At 36.0% G+C, this 22,167-nt stretch overlaps 2 protein-coding genes across 5 annotated transcripts in view; one reads left to right on the forward strand and one right to left on the reverse strand.

The window, feature by feature from the left end:
* Positions 1-14,192, reverse strand: part of LOC145694720 (trehalose transporter 1-like protein) — a 74,808-nt gene extending 60,616 nt beyond the window's left edge. Inside the window, exon 1 of the mRNA XM_081771260.1 lies at positions 13,844-14,192. The gene's annotated coding sequence lies outside the window, so the exon portion shown is untranslated. The remainder of the gene's footprint in view (positions 1-13,843) is intronic.
* Positions 1-22,167, forward strand: part of mip40 (Myb-interacting protein 40) — a 346,121-nt gene that overhangs the window by 54,897 nt on the left and 269,057 nt on the right. The window lies entirely within an intron of this gene.

A 22,167-nucleotide genomic window follows, 5' to 3' on the forward strand; every position in this document is an offset into this window, starting at 1 on the left:
AGCAGGCTAGGCACTGGACAACGTGTCTGGTACATGCCTCCAAGAAATTATTATTTCTCTCATTCAGGGAGACGTGGTAGAGGTACAGGAAACCCTTCTTGTTTTCGTTTGTTTGCTTGTTTCTTTGTTTATTGTGGTTTAACGTCCCTTCTTAGTATCGAGACTATGTAGAGACGCGGACCTACAGTTTATAGTAATATTCGGACCGCTTCAATTCGTTCTATGCTCTCCCGCTTGGAATTAAATCCGAACACAGAGCACCAAAGGCATGGGTGAGGAGGGCTTCTTGTACTCGTGAAAAAAAAAAAAAAAAAACTTGGTTTCACATTGAAATAGTAGATCGTCAGAAAAAGAAACTTTCAACTAAGTTACTGAACAAATTCCAGTCAGCAAAACGCGAAACATAGTATGAAACAGTGCAGTCGACAGGTGGCAAGAAATATTCCAATAGTCGACCAACACGAGAAACAGGTGGGTGGTAGATTTTTAGAATATGTCACGAAATAATAATAATAATAATAAAAAAAACTATACATGCATGCATTGAAAAACAGACCTTAATACCAAACAGAAAATAATTTAAAGCAATTTGGCGCACTCTCAAATAATTCAATAATCGACCACCCTTGGTCGACAATTGGTTTGTATGGGAAAGAAAAAATGCCAAATTCCGACCACATTTTAACATGTATTTTTTTCATTTAATACTTTCCAGTTATTGACAAATTATACTGTACAGCTTTTAGAATAGCTTAGTTATGTAACAAAAAACATTTCTTACCTCACATACTATCTATATCCTCAGAAAAGCGAAAAACAACAGGTGCACAAGATTCCCATTACACGCTGTCGTAAACTGTGCACCTGAGTCTTAATTCTACAGATACGTCGAAATTTATCGGTGAAAGATGACCAGCTGGCCAAGGGAGAGGGAAACAATTATTGTCATTGGTGATATATGATGCAAGCTTTGTCGTGAATCACTTTCCGCTCCAAAAGACCATCAGATATATTTTATATACACAATAGTAAGCAAAAATGGTCGACTATTGGATGGCGGTCGACTATTGGCGAACTCACCCTATATGCACCTTTAAGGCGCACACAAGCGATAAAAAAAAAAAAAAAAAACTGACTCGAGTAAAGTATATCACTTTACAGTGCATTAACTAGAAATTTCATTAAATATGAAAGAAACTGGTTGCAAAAAATATTAATAAATAGATCAAGATATTTCGAATATTTAATGTATAGTAAATATTATACGTTATACAGGATTATGTAAAACAATGATTGAAATTAACAATAAAGCATAATAAAGCATAATTAAACAAAAAATAAAGCATAATGTGGGTTGCTCTAATAATTAATATTCTTTAGTGGTACGTGAGTAGGAACGGTTGAGAACCCCTGGTCTAGAACAGCTATTTCTAATTAAATACTCTGTGACGTCACTTTTGTTTCTCTCCTTCTTAGTGAGAAGACAAAGAGCCGGTAGGTATGCTTAATCTGGTGTTGGTAAAAGACAGTGGAGACAAGGAAACAAAAACATCAATTCCGCAGTTGATGGTTTTGAATACATACTATTTGTGACTAAAACGAGACGAGAAAGTTCGAGTTACGTGGGCAACACTAATTCACTGGAGTCTTAGATTTCGCTGTTGTAGTGTTATATTAGTCGTAGTTTAATACTGTAAATTGATTGTCCTAACATAATCGAAAACCTTTATCAGCATTTAAATATATGGAGTTATTACATAAATTAACCAATTCTATGGCCTTTGGAACCCGGAGATTCAATGTTTCGTTCACAAAAGCTCTCTATTGACCTCTGCCTTTAGCCAACTGTGTAGTTTCTACTTTGTACTCCTATTTCAATCCTGTTTCTACTTTGTACTCCTATTTCTGCGAGATTCATCTTAATATTGCACTCCCCATCTGCTCCTAAGTCTTTCTAATGGTCGTTTTCCGATTAGATTTTCAGTTAAAACTTTGAAAGCGTTCCTATTTTCTTCCATCCTGGCTACGTGATCTGCTCATCTGAGCCTCTAAGACTTGTTGACCATAACAACGTTTGGTAAACGGTAGAAATTATGCAGTTCTTCATTATGAAGTTTCTGCCATTCCCGTTCCTCTTGGGGCCGAATATTCGTCTCAGGATTTTATTCTCAAAATATTTTCAGTTTGCGTTCTTCCCTCAGAGCAAGCGACATGTCTTTAATAATTAATATAGTTTAAATGTTGTTAATCCAGGGTTCCTACTGGTCAGAGAAGTCAGGGGAAGCTCAGGGAAAATGCTGCAGGTAAGGGAAACTCAGGGAAAAAGACTGGAAATCAGAGAATGTCAGGGAAATTTTATATGTTTTTTCTAACATTAATTGTACACCAATTTCAGCTTAGCCAACCATTAATGATCCCAGTGTGGAACGTTGCTCAAATTTTTATGATTGGCAAGTGGAATGTACGTATGAGCAATTGATTATTATTTGTCTCTATAGAATAAATGTTCTCATATATAAATATTCACCGTTATTTATTCCTTATTTATTCGTCAACGTTATCCGACACCTGTCATGCCAAAGGTCAGGGAGAAGTCAGGAAAATAGAATTCTCTAGATCAGTACGAATCCTGTAATCACACCCTTCGTAGATGTCTCATGGCGCGGAAGCATTATGATTACTTCTAGATGAAATTTAAAATTAAAAATTCAGGGTATAAATTTTGTACAGAAATTTGCACGTATGCCACGAATGGCTTCTTTTGTGTGGTAGTGCTTCCCGCGAAGTGATTCCTCCATTTTGGTGAAATGGTTGTCACGAAATTTCATACTTGCCACTTTACAGAACTATTGTAGTGCTGAGACAGAGCCCTCTGATGTGAGGATAGTGTTGTCACTACATTTTTTTTATCCAACCTATTTATTACTATTTTTTTAGATCAAAATGGTTACAGTAGTCTTTGGCTACCGTTATTATGTATTCGATTCCATTTGACGTCATGTACTATTGTTCTATAAGGTATGAACGTGGGATGTATCTGGTGTGCGTTACAAAAACTAAGTAAGAATCATGAAAAATCTATTTTCGACTGGTATTTGAATAATTAATAGATCAGAAAATCAAATTAACTAAATAGATTCATTGTGCATTATATACGAATTAAATCTGGTAGTTGTTAAATAGTGTCTTCATATGCAGCCTCACAGGATTGATCCTAGTCTTGTTGGCTATATGGTACCGTAAATAAACACTGTCTCGTGGATTTGCTAACTAGTGATGAGTGCAAGAGTCTTGGTCTTGCAGTTTTTGCAAGAGTCTTGCATGCAAGAACAAGACCAGGAATCCCGATATAAGACCAAGACCAAGGGGTGCAAGACCAAGACCAAGACCATACCTGCAAGACCAAGACTCTTGCGCAAGAGTCTTGCACAAGTACCGACACTACTTGATTTTTTTTTATAGAGAGTGTAAAAAAGAAGGAGATGGATTTCTTGGCTTCAGTAAAAATGCTGTTGGAGTGAATGTGTTCTCAGTAGTTTATGCAATCCGTGTGAGTCGATTTGCCCCTGTAGCATATAGCAACAGTAAGTCGTTTTCTGAATTGGTTGTTCGCGTTTTCTATAGATATTGCTCGTTTTCAAACCACACAGGTGTCATCTTGCGCCATGTGGGCTTTTTTGCTGGACAAGCACTGTGTGCGTGTATTTTCTCTGTGTTTTTCTGTTTCCTCCCACTTTCTTCATTCCACCATTTCAGGGGGCGCGATGGCTCAGTGGTAGAGCGTTCACCTCTGGTGCTTGGGGTCCCTGGTTCGATTCCAGCTCGGGCCGTGTGGACTTTGTGGTGGACAAATACCGTGCTTGTGGGTTTTGTCAGGGTTCTCCCGTTTCCTCCCACTTTCTTCATTTCACCATTTCATTCATTTCTCATAATCACCGTATCCTTTAGCCTAACAGGCATAATCGTGGGACGTAAAACTAGATACTTCATTTCATTTCAAAGCATATTAGTGGTGTTCTTCTTCCAAAACTAAAGAGAAATGTACTTTTGAACATTCGTAATACCGTACACCATAGGTGTCGACTACATGTGTATGGCCTTGGCTCCGAGACTCAAGCATCCGTTGGAAATTTTTAATGTGTGCTCATAAAATTAATATCGAAATAACATTTTCATGACATTGACAAGTTACCACAAGTTTGATTTCATGGACGGGTGCTTGTACGTTGAATAACTGTTTATTAATATAACTTTTAGCCTCCTTAGGTATACAGCACATCGAGGATTCTCATAATTACAGTTCCTCCTTAGCCACATCATAACCAGCTCCTCTTCTTCCTCTTAACAATATCTAAAATTCTTTTTTTCCCCTACTGCAAATATTTCTAACATCTTCTCATTCGTTTTGCATTCAACACAGCTAATTCTTTCCTTTTTTCTCCATGCCCACATTTCAAAAGTCTGTAATTTTTTAAATCGCTTTTGCGTAATGTCCATGTTTATGCCCCATAGAGTACATATTGGAATCAGTAAAACAAAATGTCAATATTTAATTGGAAGATTGTTTAATACAAGGATTATCTAATAGTGGTTGAAAAGAAAAATGTGATGCCTTTAGAGTGTAAAAATAATTTTGTAATTCATGGTATTTCAATAATATGTGCCGTCTTGATTTTCTTTCATGCGTCTCAGGGGTAGCTTCCCCTGTTTGGGAACCAGTGGAGTCATTGGCGTCTCTGGCATGTAAAATTTGGGGGGCACATCAAAGGAAATGATCTAACTGCTAGTGAGTATCTAAATAAATTAAATTAAAATAAAATATTGAATATTTCGTATTTCAAAATATTGGGGGGACGCGTCCCCCCGTCCCCCTGCCAGAGACGCCCATGAGTGGAGTGTTGGATCTGTTAAAAAATATAAACAGATTACGAAACGTTGTGATTTAGGCATATCTTTTAAGTAGTGAAGCGTGGGCACTCATTAATAAAAATAAAGGTCATCAGCTATGTTGTACACTATCATCATACTTACACGAAGGTAAAACTAAACATTTAGAAACATACATTGTATTTCCGTTACTATTGGCGCATTGTAGAGTTTATTATCATTATACCCATAGTAAAAATTGCCTATGAAAAGCTTGAGATTTCTTAAATGCAAGACATGCAAGACAAGACTGGATGTGCAAGACCAAGGCCGGTATTGGTCTTGCATTTACTCACTATTGCTAACGTATGTTTACTGTCGCTGACCATTCCATCACGTCATCAATTAATTTATCATTTGTTTGAATGTTGCATCTATCTTCGTTAGATAGAGTATAACTTTTTAGGATGATATTATTTCTAATTAATTGTAGCGAATCCAATTGAAAATATAGCCTACTATTTATTATGACGATCTGAGTTTGTTTTTATGTACTCGTCTCTACGTACAATAAATCTTGTGATCAGAAAAATTGAAACCTTCAGTTTAATGGTCCTCGATTTGTTCTTGAGATAGGAAGAGTCGGATGATGGATCTAAGCGAGTGTTAATGGAAGAATTAGTGTAATGAATAGAGTGGGAAGACGCCGTTCCGCTCAAAGAAAACTCACAGAAATTCTATGATGTTCACAATCAAACTCACCATGCTCTAAAATCGAACAAGAGATTCTTCGCACCTGAGTGAGTCCTCTGTGATTGCACCATAAGTATTGAGGAAAAATCTGCCTCGACACTATTCTTTTCCTCTTACCGATTTTCTTAATTAATGTAGAAATTAGTAGATAATTACTTTATCTTTCTTTTATTCTAAAAGTAAAAACTAAAAATTACTGTAGAGTATAATGATGCAATCCCATCATAGAGAAAGAAATTACGTAAGTGACAATTTGTCACGTGCAGCTCTATAAGCCAAGAACATACTTCATCTGGAAGATTCATCACTTAAAACTAACTAGGAGGCACACTGGCTCAGTGGTAGAGCGCTTACCTCTGGTGCGTGGGATCCCTGGTTCGGTCCCTTGCAAAGTAAGTTTGTGATGAACAACATCGAGTCCATGGGTTTCCTCGGGGCACTTTCGTTTCTTCCCACTTTCTCATTCCACCAATTATTCCATCGTCATTCACTTGCTTTAATCATCGCCTCCTTTAGCCTCAAGGGAATAATCATGGAATATTTGGCTGAATGAAAGTTAAGCGTATGTGCAGCGATCAAATTATTTGTATCAATGTAATAGTGTACGATCCATGATCGAAAGAAGGGTTGCTTGCGAGACAAAAAAAAAAAAAAAAAGTCGTGAAATTTGTGTCTTGCCTCGGAAAGTGTATCTGTTTCTACTGGAAGAGCTTTGTCTCCTCTCGTTTTATCACGAAAATTATGTCTCGTGGGCAATCATAATCAAAAGCAGAAACTGCGCTAGCAGATAATGTAATACATGTGTTGCCCACGAGACGGAACGAGATGAGGAATATGATTTCGTAAATTCTATGGTTCTCGTCTGATCTCGATTTTCAGAAAATTTTGTCTCGTCTCGTTTTGTAAATTTATGTACAAAATTTATGCCTTAATTATTTTCTTAATTTCGTCTGCAAGCAATGTTCGAAGTGGAAAGAAAAAAAAAAAAACAGGCGGTATGTTTTATTACGATTTTGACTCGACATACCGGCTATCTAAATGTTGGTTGAAATCCAGTGATGGTATGTTGCCTAAAAGATTGAATTTCTATTTCCATAATGAATCAAAACCATGAGAGAACTTTTTGTAGTTACGGGTTGGGTATGGAGAGTCTTTGTCCCCGCTTGCAACTTTCTGTGAATAATAATAAAAAGGATATCCCCATATGTTTTATTATAGAGAACTATACACGAAAATGCTCTAATATGGATTTCTTTTTTTTTTTTTTAATTAACGATTTTGAAACAATTTTCTGCGGGTAAACTCCCGGACTCCCCACTCGACTGATGTATTTCAGACCCCGGAAGGTTGTTATCCATTATTAAAAAGATGAAAGAATAGGTGTTTATGAAAATACATAAGCTCCATCAATTTAATATTCTTGACACTCCAAACCGAATACTTAAATAAAACAACAGATTTTTTTTTTGATCGAATAAAGTGTATATTTTTTTTTCTCGTAAATACGAACTCAGTTATGTAGACCTATTTCTTTACCATTGTAGAGGAGACAAAAGAAGTCCCGACGAGCTCATAATAATACTTTCCGATTTCGGTTTAAACGAGTCGCCTCATACACTGCCTTTTATTTGGATTGGGCCCGCGAGTGATTTATTTCTGTCATGTGACCCCTATCTGCAACCAGAGCTCTTACAGATAAGGGACACATGATAGGAACAAGTATAACAAGGCTCGTAAGTAGGAACAAGGGGTGAACTTCTTTGTATACAACTCTTTTTAAAAACAAAAGTTAAAGCGATAAAAATTAATGTAATGGCAGGTAGAAGTGTTCAAATAGTTTTTAAGGTTTGTCCTTCTAGCAAGTCGCAGTTAAGAGGAATAATCACTGCGAATTAAAATACCGCTAATTTTACAGTAATTATGTGATATCTTCAAATAGATCAAAGATAATCGAAATGTGGAACAAAATCTCCCTAGACAATATTATTTTACATGAGGTACCGTTATCACGAGTCACCTACTAGCTTTCCGTTGCATCAATTTAGAAACGCGAAAATGAAAGCCGATTTTCTAAAAATGACTGGAAATCGAAAGCAGATAAGCGAGTCGTGATAACGGTATCTCTTGTAAAATAATATTGTGTAGGGCATAGGCGGAGCTATGGGGGGGTATAGGGGGCATTGCCCCCAACTTTTTGACAAAGAATAAAAATGCCATCTATAAGATCCTTCAATTCTCATTTGTATTTACCGTGCCCCCCCAGCAGATAAAAGGTCTGCCCCCCTTGAGACAATTCCTAACTCCACCCATGGTGTAGGGAGCTCTTCAACTTTTCCATTATCTTTTATCTATTTGAAGATATCACATAATTACTGCAAAATTAACGGTATTTTAATTTCGCCGTGATTAGCCTCTTAATATAGGGTTCTGTATTGAGGGAAAATATAACAAAAATGTTCGTGTTGTCAAATTAGAAATTATTTTTACATAAGAAATAAAATTACTACTGCAAAGCAATTCGTCAGTTACGGTGGATAAAAATTGATTTATTACAGGTATATTAGCATCTACTTTCCAGTGACAGTATGTCTTGATCACTGAAAAACCAGAGGCAGTATGTCTTCATCAGTGAGAAACCAGATGTGGTATGGCATACCACCGCATACTGTCTTACTTCGAATACTATCTGAAAGTTATCAGAATCCTTCCGCGTCACGAGAAGTCCACGAAAGGTGTGATATAACATTTAAACCATATTTTATTATTGGAGATATATTGTGTAATGACTTGCGTATCTTTAAGCGTTGATAAATGCTCTTCACTGTGTTTGCATAATTGCTTTATCAATTTATAGTTTTATACAGTACTATAAATCAAGTAACACTAAAACCGTGTTTGAGATCTGAGACTTGCATGAGATAATATTGCCCACGAGATTTGTGAAATTTTTCGTCTCGTGTCTCTAAAATGAGACAAGAATTGTCATGTTTCTCCTCTTGTCTGAATTTAAAAATTTACTTTACGTTTCATTTTCGAAACAAAAATTTTCTTGTTTCCTGGGAAACATTAACTAAATTGGAAGAGCTCTTTGACGCTTCAACCAACTTGATGCTCTGGCGAGCCAGACAGCTTTTAGTTTCGTAGTATGTAGGTAGCGGAGGTGTCCAAACTTGCGAGCTTGCTACTTGCGCTCAATCGGACTCGGGCTCAATAACTGAGCGTGAGCTTGAGCCCCAGTAAAATAAGTGAGCGCAAGACCAGTTGAGAGAAGTGATCGCGAGTCCGAGTGAGCGAGAGCCCAGTTAAGATTCGTGAGCGCGAGCCCGAGTAATTACATGCTTAGTTGACAGAAGTGAGCGCGAGCTCAGTTAAGAATAGTGAGCGCAAGCCCGAGTGAGCGCGAGCCCAGTTGAGAGAAGTGAGCGCGAGTACGAGTGATCGCGAACCCACTTGAGATTAGCGAGCGCGAGCCTAGTTAAAATTAGTGCTCGCGATCCCGAGTGAGCTCGAGCCCAGTTGAGAGAAGTGAACGCGAGTCCAGCTGAAAAAAGTGAGCACGAGCCCAATGCAAAATGACCATCTCTGGTAGTTAGTACATCAGCTTCCGTTATTTGTGGTGCTGAACCGGAGTTCGGTATCTCTTGGATCACGTAGATTCCTTTACCTCACAATACTCGTCAGAAATCAAAATTTATGTGCTTCATATAGAATCGAACCCGAAACTACACTCCCGATTCCTATGGATACACGACAGCACATGATACATGTAAGCCATAAATGATACTTATGATAATGTGGTAAACAAGAAAGAATGTTTCGCAACCTCGAAAACTGCAATGTGAAATTAAGTAATAAACAATTTACATTCCAGTTAAAGTCTTGTAGTAAATTTTCATATTTATTAAGAAGTTCTGTTAACTGTTATTAACAGTTGCTGGCTTTCGCTAGATCAGTAGTTCTCAACTTTTTTGAGTGGCGACACATTTTAGTGAACGTTTAGGATATCGCGACACAGTTGTTGGACATTTTTATTATAAATAATAATAATATCTATTATAATAGTGAAACCGAAACCTATTAGTTTTTATAATGACTCTATGTAGTACTGAGCATTATTGCTGCCGCTAGAAGTGTTGACTGATACAATCTGTTTCAATTTTAACTAATTTATTATTAAATTCTTCATAATTTTTAAGTTCTAAAATTTCAAAGGTGAGAGTAGTTCATGCTGTTAATTCACTGCCTGTATGTACTTGGATTGAAAGGACTAACAACCTTATAATATGACATGAAAAATTTCTCATGAAGAAAATCACAAGGAGTATTTGCTCTTGGGTCAGTTTTTTTTTTTTTTCGGTACAGTTTTCCGAAAATACTCATTATAACTTTGTCCGTATATCATAAATAAATTGCAGCGTGACATATGATTCAATTTAAGAGGTGGAAGCGAGAAAATTTAGTATGGTCGCCCGTACTCGTTTTCTTGTTTAAGTGAAAAATGCTAAAGTAGGAGTTAAGCATCCGTAACTAGGTTACGAATAAATAAATCTCACGACAGTAAATGTCTCATTTATCTATGTCAACTGAAATAAGTTGGAATGAAACACACTTAGCCTATACAGAAGAGATAAGATTTTAGTGCTTAAGGAGAACATAATGCGTGGACCTTTATATAACCATGATACTGTAGTTTTCGGCGGAACAGGATTCAGCTAAACGAAGTTTTTTTTTTTTTTTTTTTTCGCCGAAGATGACTGACTGCCCAGATAAGTAATAAATTGGGTAACATAAGGCATTTGGCAAAACAGGAAGGCACGATTCGCAATTATCTTTAGTGTGTAAATATTTTATATTAATTTAGTTGTATTAATCTACAGTGGCTCAGAGGTAGAACGCTGGTCTTTGATGTATAGGATCGCGAATTAGTATTGAGGTTACCTCCTGAGTGTTTTGAATTTGATAGATACCGATGGAATGATTTTAATAATACTGACAAGAAAGTAAAATTCTCTTCCAAATACAGGGTGACACAGAATAACGGGAATTTTTGAAATTCGTATTGGCAGCCGCGGACAGGTGGCAGCACTGCGGGACAATGATCTTGAACACACAGACACTTTGCCATTTTAGTAACAATGGCCCATTAATGTTGTACGTGAGTCTGTCTTACGGAGCCCACGGCGTTCAATTCATAAGCAGGTAGCTGCGGTTGAAATGTCTCGGGAGAGTGTTCGCAGAATCCTTCATTTAGATTTGAAATTTCATCCATATAACAAGCTGCAGATAGTGCAACAACCGAAGGAAAACGATTACCAGTTGCGATTAGAATTCTGTCAACAAATGATAACAAACATCAACACTGACGATGACTTTCTAAGCAAGTTGTGGATGTCAGATGAGGCTCATTTTGAGGCTCATGAGGACGGTATCTAAAGGACGTAAATTTTAAGAAATGATAAATTCCAGTAATATTTCTTAAATGGCAAAGTTTAAGGTTTGTATTACTATGAATAAAATGCTTTTCTTAGATCACTCTTGATTTGTATTGGATTGTTAAAAAGTTCCCGATTTTTGTGTCACCCTGTACTTCTAAAGAATGATTTATTCTACTTTTGCCTTATTTTTATGATTATTATTTTCAATTGAGATGACAGCTATAAAGAATCTTGCTATAGTATTCAAGTTGGTTAGGTGATACTCTTATTCCTGCAAGTAAAACATTGAAAAAACAATAGAAGAAAGTCATTATAATAAAAATTCTTTTATATATATATATATGGCAAGAAGGAGAGAAAAGACCACGTTTGGCTAACCTTCCGTAGATTTCAGTACGTAACAGCGTTCGAAGAAGTCTGAATGAATCTGACATAAGAGATAGTGTTAAAACAATGAGAACGATTAATTCATCTTGCGAGACAATGCATCCTTTTTATGTGGTGGTAGTACAGTCGCTTGTGCTCATTTGAAAATTCAGTTGTTAAGTGGAATGTGGTAGATGTTAAAACACTTAAATAATGTCACAATTTAGTAACGAGCTTGTAGTTCAGCATCAGTTTGTTTTAACTGAAGCTATAACGATTTTCGCTATAGACCATATCTTTGATGACAGTACATGGTATATTCTATATTATTCCCACGGAAATCAGATTATATTCGCAATCGAAAATCATTTAAATTTCGTTTTTGTGTCTCGTATTTAGTTTTACCCTATTATAAGATTAATTCAGTTTAGACAATCGTTGGTACTAAACCGCTCCCAAGCAATCAAGTAGCTGAGCATAGTGATCCTGCTTTCGCATAGAATTGGATTAAATTCGTGGTGGGAGTGAGGGGTTCCCACGATGAGGAGTATGATGTAAAATACTTCACTGAAATTTTAGGAAATCAGAAGTTAGTTGAAATATATAAATGAGAAACAATTAAATAAATCTTGTTATCGTTATCCAAAAATCACACTTTTAATCAAGGCCGTGCACTAGGTAGGAGATTTTCAAACCCGCCAATAACTTTAAAATCAAGTATACCTTTCGGAGCTAAGAAACGTGGTGTAAATTGAAGGGTTCCGCCATGGATCATGGAAAGGATGGACATCTCTGGTGAATGCAAATTTCTTAAAAACTGCAGTCTTCTAATATAGTAAACACCTAAACTTACAAGTTACCTTTGTAGGGAATAACGCACAAGCCAATTTATCTATTTCCGATAATATTAGGCCTACTTTTTACTTGTAAAACAGCGAAATCGTAGGATCAATATATTTGAGTTGAGTTGAGTAATTTTGAGTTTAATGTCCCGTTCAGCAGCGAGGCTATATGAGACGTGGACCTACTGATTAACGTGGAATCCGAACCACATGAGTTCCCACCGGGAATCGGACCTGATTCTCCCACGCCAAAGGCGCGTACGCTAACCGCTTAGCCACGAAGGAGCTCTCAATATATTTAAGTACAAATTCTCTAATATTACAGGTTATCATTATATTTAAAAATGAGTTGTCATATGCTGTCTATCTATATGCATGTATAGACAAAGTGCTTTAGTGTATGTATATAATACAGATGTAGACGTATAGAACAATATAAAACTACATCCTGTATGATTATGGAACACTGTGACCTTCGATACGCACTAGTACCCTTTCATTCTAATTCGGTGTGCAGTGCTGTATTGTATGTTCTAAGAAGACAGTCAAAAAAATTTGGATTTTCGTAGTGGATTTTGTAAGTCCAAATTGATTGTTCCGTCTGGATATAATTCAACCACAAGTATTTTCCACTTAGTCGACGTGAATTAAATATAAATAACTTACAATGGGAGAGCAAAATTAATGTAAAAGTACCTAAAATGTAGATTTTTAAAAATGACCTACAATACAAACAGTTGAATTTTATCAGTGCTTGTGGTCATCCCTAGGAGGTGCCAACGTCATCGAAGAAACTAGTTAATACTATGTAATGATGACTCATAGAGAATTATTACAATGAATATTTTTTGACAAATGAAATAGAGAATAATATAAAATTAATCAATAATCAGAATATGTTGAAAAGCCAAAATAAATGAATTAACATTTACAGTTTTTTGTTTAGATTGGCTGGATTTAAGATCCTAGAAGAATATCCTAACGAGCAAAACTATGTGGATGTCATTAAAGCTCATAATCTCTAGATGAATGTTCATTCTGTATCACTCACATGTGGATAAAACAAAATCAACTTCAATAATAATAATAATAATAATAATAATAATAATAATAATAATAATAATAATAATAATCTAGAATTCACACTTAACCAAATATCGAGATTTAAAATGTTTCGAGCTTATACATATGGTTGTTCTTCATTTCTAAGTTTCACTGATAGCACATCCCGATATTAATCTATTACGAAAACTTCATCATACCTCTAAGGAAATACTGGGACTGTACCTTTAATGCTGGCTCGTTTGTGTAGATACCATCTATAATCACACGGTAGCAGGCCCATATCCAGGGGGGTCTAGGGGGACCGGCCCCCATAATTTTTACTGGCCCCTCCTAAAATTTTCACGGTAAGCGTACAAGTGAACTATAATATGGTGATGAACTATAATGTGGTTGGATCGGGCCCCCCAAACTTCGACCGCCCTTCCCCTAAATTTTTGAGCTGACTACGGGCCTGCACGGTAGTACAAATAAAGACTGTTCATGCAATACAAACATGATTAAAAATATCAATCTTACCAGATATTTTGTAACCAAGAAAGAAGGTAAAAAAGGATGCCTTGTCGCTTCTTCTGAGAAATGTTCTGGTTTATCTTCTCCTTCCTTCGGTGGTAACTGTTGGAGAAAATGATGGCAGATCGAGTGTCAATTTTTGCAGCAGACACATGTGTAAGAATAAAAAAAAATATATAAAAATCCTAGCGAAGCTCCGAGTCTAGTGTTCACACTGTGTGTAATGTCATGTCTTGTCACAATTCATGGATGCTCAATCAACTTTTTTGTTTTTTTCCTTCCCTTCCGTCTTCTGTGCAGACGTTGACGTAAAGACGATGCGTGCTTCAGTGCACTTGGCGAGGAGAAGTAAGTCTCCCAGCGGAGCCACTTCTTTGCTGTTAGCCGCAAATCAAGAAAAGAGGTGGATAGGTTATCACTATTGACACGAAGCTCTTAATTTCTCTTTTTTATTAAAGATAATTTTTGTTAAGCACTTGTAAATAATAGATTTTCTCTTCTTGATGGTATATATACTCTGTACAATTTGTTATGTATGGATTTGGCTACTTACATGTTTCACTATTCACTCTGCCCTGTCAGTGTTGTTGTACGTTCAAACAATCATTACTGCAGCACTTTTACTGAAACTGAAACTTGGTATATGACATATTCACTTTGCTGATTTTTATTTACACTTTAATGTCAGTACTTGCCTTTTTTTTTTTCAAGACACAAGTCACTACTGTATTCTTCATGCTCACATACACACAAAATGAGTGTTCCGTAGCTTTGTTCCAAAATCGGTATACGTTATTTTCGTGGTTTCATACGTGTTCAAAATCATCAACTTTAGCGGTCTTTCTTCTGTCAGCTGTTTATCACAATTGTAATATACGTGATGTCGAAATGCTTAGTGTTTATAGGAGTGTTAAGTCTGCAGCTTGATGTTATCATTTTACTGGAATCCAAACAAAATGCAACGACCTAATTTAAACATGTGTGCATGTTTGTGTGTGTGTTATTACAGAGATCTTCCATTTTCTGTGAAGTAAAACGATGACTTCTACGTGTCATAATAACAATTTGTATTTCATTACACTATCTCAAAAAACGTGATTGAATGAGACGTAACAGAAACTAAAATTACTTTCCCAATCATAATTGAAGTTCAATTGATTGCATGTAATCTGTAACTGATGAAAATAATGTATTACAGCACTTACATTTCAGTATTATCCTAGAAACGTCCGAGGGGGAAGGGGATAAAGCAAGTAGTTGTGAAAAGTGTTTAAATTATCAACCAGGAGGGAGTAGTAAAGAAGTGATAGAATCACATTTTATATTACAAAGGAAGGATTGCTGTTACTAAACTTCGTTACGGACTTATCATATTATGAATAGTAATGAAAATGAAATGAATTTAGTTTAACTCAAAATTTTGAGGCATACTTTTCGTCTAGACTTTAAAATTACGCCATGTAATTTATTAAGAGAGTTCCAAATTAGCCGAAATGTATTTTAAACAAAAGCATTTAGAAGGGAGAAAGAAGTAGGATAGTACTATAATACCTAGTAATAGTAGTAGGAGTGCAAATTGGGACCTCCTGGTTATGAAGCAAAAGATTAACAATTTGTATACACTTTCTCTTAGTATATTTTTAAAATAGATTAGATGTATCAATCACACCCTCTAAATTCCTATGCCCAGGAATGTTCGAAATTAAATGAAGTTTCTAACCATGATTATGCCCTTTAAGCTAAGGGAGACGATAATTAAAGCAGTAAATGATGGTGGAAGAATTGATGGAATGAGAAAGTGGAAGGAAACGGGAGTACCTCGAGAGAAACCACGGACACGATGTTATCCATCATAAACTTACTTGGTTGGGGAGTCGAACCAGGGACCCCACGCACCAGAAGTAAGCACTCTACCACTAAGCCACTGTGAGCTCCAAGACGGATAATCAATGAAAGTGAACGGATTATGAAGTAATTAATGGAATGAAAATGTGGGATGAAATGGGAGAACATTGAGGAAATCTTTAGTTATGATGTTATCCACCACAAACTTACATAGCCTAGGATTGATCCAGGAACCCCCTCACACTGAAAGTGAATGCTCTGTCACTGAGTCACGGGGCTTCTTTCCTCCCAGGACACTCAGTTCTGATGCAAGTAAGGAGAAATAAGTTAATAAAATGCTTAATAATCTCTCCTCTTGCACTTCATAACATTAAAATGTTTATAATTTTTAGAAGCTGATCACGATGCATACTAGAAATCTTTAAAAGGCTGTTAAAATAACTTACTACTATATCATGACAAATTATTTCTCACTTTTTTCCCGATATTTTTCTGCATTATTCAAACATAGTTGCCGATTATCTATAGCTAAGTTTGATACCTTAATATTTTTTACTATTAGTTCGACAGATCCATATGTAATACCATTGCGTGTGGGCATAAACATTTACATAATTGTAAGTTTAAACTTAATGCTAACAGTGAGTTACTTGTACAGAATCAGTTCGACTGGATGGGAAACAGTATACATCCTGGACATGGTCAAAGCAAAACCTATACTTGTAATTGAGACAAATAATTCACGTTTTTTTTCTTTCTATTTGCACATTAAATTTATTCAAATCAAACCTAATTATTTCCATTGAGTCAAGTATGTAAATCAACTTTAGTATTAATTATTCCATGTACCCACCACAGGGAGGAAAAAATGTCAAGTCCTACCATTTTTGGTTCTCTAATTGTGTGTGGTCATAGCGGCGAAAATGCTCATATATATGTTGCATTTCCTGTAGTTGAACCACAGTCTTCCTCCAATGTATGGCGGGGGGCGCGGTGGCTCAGTGGTAGAGCGTTCACCTCTGGTGCTTGGGGTCCCGGGTTCGATCCCAGCCCCCGCCAAGTGAACTTTGTGGTGGACGAACACCGTGCTCGTGGGTTTTCTCGGGGTTCTCCCGTTTCCTCCCACTTTCTTCATTCCACCGTTTCACTCATCTCTCATCATCACCGTCTCCTTTAGCCTAACCGGCATAACCGTTGGACGTAAAACTTAAAGATTTCATTTCATTTCATTTTTCCAATGTATGGCATGTATGTAAATGATCATTTCACATTTTCCACCATCAAGCAAATGTCGTTGCAAAACATTCTTTTCAAGATCATATTCCGTAATAGCATCATATTAAATAGAGCTTGGAAGCGAGTACTGTTCCTTTTTTATATGAGTATTCGAGAGCAGTCCAGAAAAACGGGACATTGGTCCTCCCTACTAGTTTTTTTTTTTTAAAGCCTAGTTAAATGTTAGAATAACTTTTAAAAATGTAATTTTGGAATATACCAGTTGAAAGTGTTATTTGAACATACGCTACTAACTAGCGTTCAAGTTTCGCAGTTGGAAGGTCACGAGCTCGAATTCATTGACCGACTATCTTCATTTTTCCTCAGTTCCACCAGGCGAATGCCCTGATGGTACCTTGAGGTGTAGGCCCTAGACAATTCCTTCTACTTCATTTCCCTTTGTACTTAATGTTTATTGTAAAATATTCACGTCTAAGTTATCCATGCAAACTATACTTGGAACTTGGTTAAATACGTAAATAGAATGCTTGAATAAGTTGCATAATTATCCTAACCTCCATTTCCCGAATAAAAGTCTGATAACAGAAATAAAAAGGAAATTACATGAACTTTTAAACAATTTTTTTTTTTTTTTCCAAGATGTGTACTATAGGGGAGCCAGCAAGAGAAGGTCTCTGGCAGCTCGCAGTGGCGTTGCCAATGCTCACGTATCAAGGCTTTCTTCACTGCATCTATAATGACAATTTAATAAATGGTGTGAGACAGAGTAACCGTGGTTGGTAAAAGTAGCACCTAAGTAGGGACTGCAATTCCGCTCCGCATATGGTAAGAAATTTGAGAGACCATCTCTTGTTGGGCCTACTATAGACCTACTAGCGATTTTTTTTTTTTTTTGAGAGAAGTCAAAGTATGGAACCTAATTAACAAAATAAAATAAATAAAATAAAATACTATACATTAGTTTTCGTTACCTTGTGTTTGATTTCAATTATTGTGTCGGACTTAATTGTGCCCCGGCTCAGTTTCCTGAAGGAATTAAGCTGTTAGTGTGGTCTTGAGACTGGAACTATATACTATCTAACTATAAATTAAACTACATTTAAGCAGTTGAAAACTGTCGTGCTTGGTCAGGAAATCTTTGTCACTATTGAACTTAACGTTTATTTAAATATTTTTTCTGTTGCAGCTTACATAAATTGAGAACGTAGCATTTTGGGTTTACAACACTTGATTGATTTATTTATATCATATAGACGATAACTAAACTGACAAATAACGTTAAATAGCTACCAATAAGTGATTCTTGCTTAAATTTATAATTTACGATTGAAAATTCCCAACGTTCTTTATAGTTTGTCGTGATTTTAAAGACGCATTAATTTGAATGGCGTTTGAATTTACTGATATGTGCTGTCTGACTAATCTTCAATTAAAAGTGAAACAACTTGTCATTTATTTCTATATGTAAAAGCAGGATATTATGTCTTAGGTTGTAAAATTATTTTAAATTATGGCAGTCTATTTACCTTGATTCAGGTGTGTCCGTTCATATGACTGAAACATGGTATAAATGAATCATGTTCGTTCAAGAAATAATTCTAATGCATGCTCGCACGAAAATCTAATATTCTTATTTATGTAATGAAGTACCCTTATTAAGGGCAAAATCTACAACCATTTTTATATTAAAAGCTTCATAGCCTACTCAACTCAGTTTTGATATACGGAGTCTAAGTGAAAATGAAATGATTTTTTTTTTTTTTTTTTTAAATTTGAAGTCCCAGACATACGCCCTTTAGGCTAAAGGAGACGGATAATTAATGAAAAATGAATGATTGTGAAATTAAATTTTTGTGCTGTTTCACCTGAAATTGAAACTCGCGCCCAGGTGCACCAAAGGCACACGCGCCAGCCACTAAACAAGTGATGAGTGCAAGGGGTGTAAGGGATGAACATTATCGTTCTTGGTGCGGAAGATCTAAGCTCGATTCACAGTGAATATTTGCGTAATTTTCGGATCCCATGTTACGCCATAAGTCAATATCTCATAGCCCTCGGTGCTTAAATGAAACGCTAAGCTCTAAAACTACCTAGAGCTTAAAATATTTAACATAGTCTAATATTCAACGAACTTAAATTCGTTACTGAATTCTCTACGTCTGTGCGTGTGTGTTATTTGCGAGTTTTTCAATTTTGAGCCGTCCATTCCGTAGAGTATCAAAAACTATCTGAAAGAAATTATGGAAATTTTCGCGTCAGTCTTACAGTTCCCGAGATATTGGCCAAAAAAGTTCAGATGTCGAGAGAGTCAAGGACCATATAAGTCATAGAGAGATAATATTTTGCGATTTTTTTTTTTTTTTTAGCATGTATCTTTGTAAAACAACATATCGCAGAACGTTTAAACATAACTCTTAAACAAAACATGTGGAAAAAATTTAGCACTCAAGGAAATTATAAATGGATAGATATATTACAAGAACGATTAAATGAATATAACAATAAAATACACAGAACAATTGGTATAAAGCCTTGTAGAAGTTAATAAGTAAAAAATAATTATTTTAAAGTTCGTTCTGGCAGTGCTGTTGGAGCATTTTCAACTGGTTCTTTCTTGGTTTTTTTTCTTTTCTGTATGGCACCTGCAAGTATGAAAATTGTCATTTTGTGAATACTCATCAAGAAATTCTTTAAAAATACCTTGCTTTAAAAAAATAAAGGAAGTGGAGAATATACTCCAGCGCTACAAATAAGGAATTACAGATTATAACTGCTAACCCACGGAAAAGATGCGAACAGGCAGATGGCTTTTAGTTGAGTGATATCGATTCCCATAATCATTTCTTCTAGTTTTTTAGACCGGAGTTTGGCACTGCTTAATTCAAACAACACTTAAATTGCCTTATGATGCTTAGACAATATGGGAATTTATATGTCACAATCCCATTAAGGAAGACATGCAAGGCTTACATACATGATGTTCGGAAACAATACCAATCAACTTTGAGAAATAAATCCTCACGCGAAAACATGAAGAATATTATAGATTGAAATGGATGCACACGTGCCTCAAATCGAGAATGAAATATCGGATCAAAACAACTAATTGATTTACTTCTATATTTTGAGGCTAACCCTGTTATCATGTCTGTTCCATATCCACTAGTGGATTAATGGAGTCCAGGCCCGAAATAATCGCTTTGTTGTTATGTCCGACTTTGATCCAGGTCCGTATCCAGGGGGGGCGGGCCCCCTAAATTTTTACTGGCCACTTCTAAAATTTTCACAGTAGGCTTGCAAATGAACTATAATAATTTTTGATCGGGCCCCCTACATTTTCGGGCTGGCTACGGGCCTGCTTTGATCCAACATTTCGTTCTCGAGTTATAACTCTTTGGTTTGTTGCAACCAATTTTCGACAGAGTATAGTCCGAAATGACGCATATATACATGTATATGCACCCATTTTGGACTTAATGTTTTTTCATGTTTTTATGTAAGAATCTACTTCCGAAAGTAGTGTATATTGCAGTTTATTGAACAAGAACATATACAATGTAATACAAGCTGTTGAATCTAGTTGATTGAATTCAATAAGTTAGAATGTAGGCCTACCATTTATAGGGTCCACAAACAGTATTTGAGTCTCATGGAAAACTCAATTTCATAGGATACGAATGCCTCGTGTAGAAGCGGAGAGACCTTCAATTTTGAAGCAAGGACGGTCAAGAGCATTGTCGCTGGTATAGAAATGTCAATGCGCTCGTTATTCGTGGAAAGTGATTCTTTATAATTATCTATTCGTGTGTAGAACTGAGAAAAGAATTTGAATAATGTAGGAGAAAAACAAAAAACGGTATTCGATAAGCTTACATAAAGGAAGAGATAGAAACTGGTAATTACGGGTGTTCACTTGTCTTGTTGAAAAAAGAAATATTTTAATCACAGACAAGTCAAGAAGTGATAATGAAATTTTCAATTTGGAAAGAGGGACTAGCTGGTGTCTCTCTTGTTGAGCACTCCGTTCTGTGACTGAATCGTCATACTTGACGTATAAGCATGTTTACCAACGATGAAGGTAGTAAATTTTAATTATTTTGTCCCACTATAATGTCCTGATCATAGATGGAGCTACAGTCAGAATCTATTGAGGTAAAATGAATTTTAAATAAATTGGTGGAAAGAAAACGTGAGACGAAAGAAAACTTGGAGAAAACTCAATTACATGATAATAGGTCAACTTCTAAATGAACACAAGTGTGTAAACTACATCTTTATTTATTTAGATGAAAGTTGAGTACACTGCTACATCAGTGCCATTTAAGGAAGATGTTTATACTCAAGTACAGGAAAGAAACACGTTTTGTGTGCAATCCGCTGGGGGCATTAGAATATAAAACTCTTTTAACACTGCATCAAAAGTTTCAAACTGTCAGCACTGGGAGACAGTGGTAGCAATTATATAATCGGAGCTTCGGCTCCCTGAGACTCAGACTTACTATTTTCAACGAGGCTTACGGTCACGAATCTCAATGAGAGACACTAGCTCAGACTCGCACTCGATCGAGGTCGGGTGTTCGTGCTAGCTATATATCGCGCTCACTAACCTCATTGGGTTCGTACTCAGCTCACTAGCTTAATTGAACCTCACGCTTATTCGAGTTCTGACTTACGATAGTACTCATGCTCAAATAAGCTCGCGCTCATTTAATGACGTCGAGGCCATTTGAGTCCGAGAGCTCGGCTCGCGAATTTCGACATCTGTGCTGGCAGATCGACCTCCGCAATGATGTTGTAGTCTTCTCTTCCTCTTTTACTTTCTTTCATTTTTTTAAAAAAAATATTTCAGTTTGTTCTAATATTATTCTTTCCTATTACAAACATAATAGCGTCATAAAAAGGTGTAAATGGGTTTATTATTATTTAGTGTTTGAAAGCTGATTGACATATGCTGTAATTTCATTTTACGTGAAAGGAAATAGCTGTCCTTGTAGCAGTTGTTCTCACAATAGTCTTTGTTTGTATAATTGTCTTCAGGTAAGTTGTTCAAATGTTTTGTTTAACTTGAACAAAGAAAAATATTATGAAAGTGAATGATTTTATGTCATTATGACATAGTTAATTTTAAAAGTAATTTAAAGTGATAAGTTTCATGGCAACATATGAAATCCTGTTCTGCGTTTTGTGTTCATAATATATGGTACCATACTCGAATCGTATACAGGGACGTCATTTAGAGAGAACATTGT

The sequence above is a fragment of the Thermobia domestica genome, chromosome 9 (assembly GCF_964235325.1).
Source record: "Thermobia domestica chromosome 9, izTheDome1.hap1.1, whole genome shotgun sequence".
NCBI lineage: Eukaryota > Metazoa > Arthropoda > Insecta > Zygentoma > Lepismatidae > Thermobia > Thermobia domestica.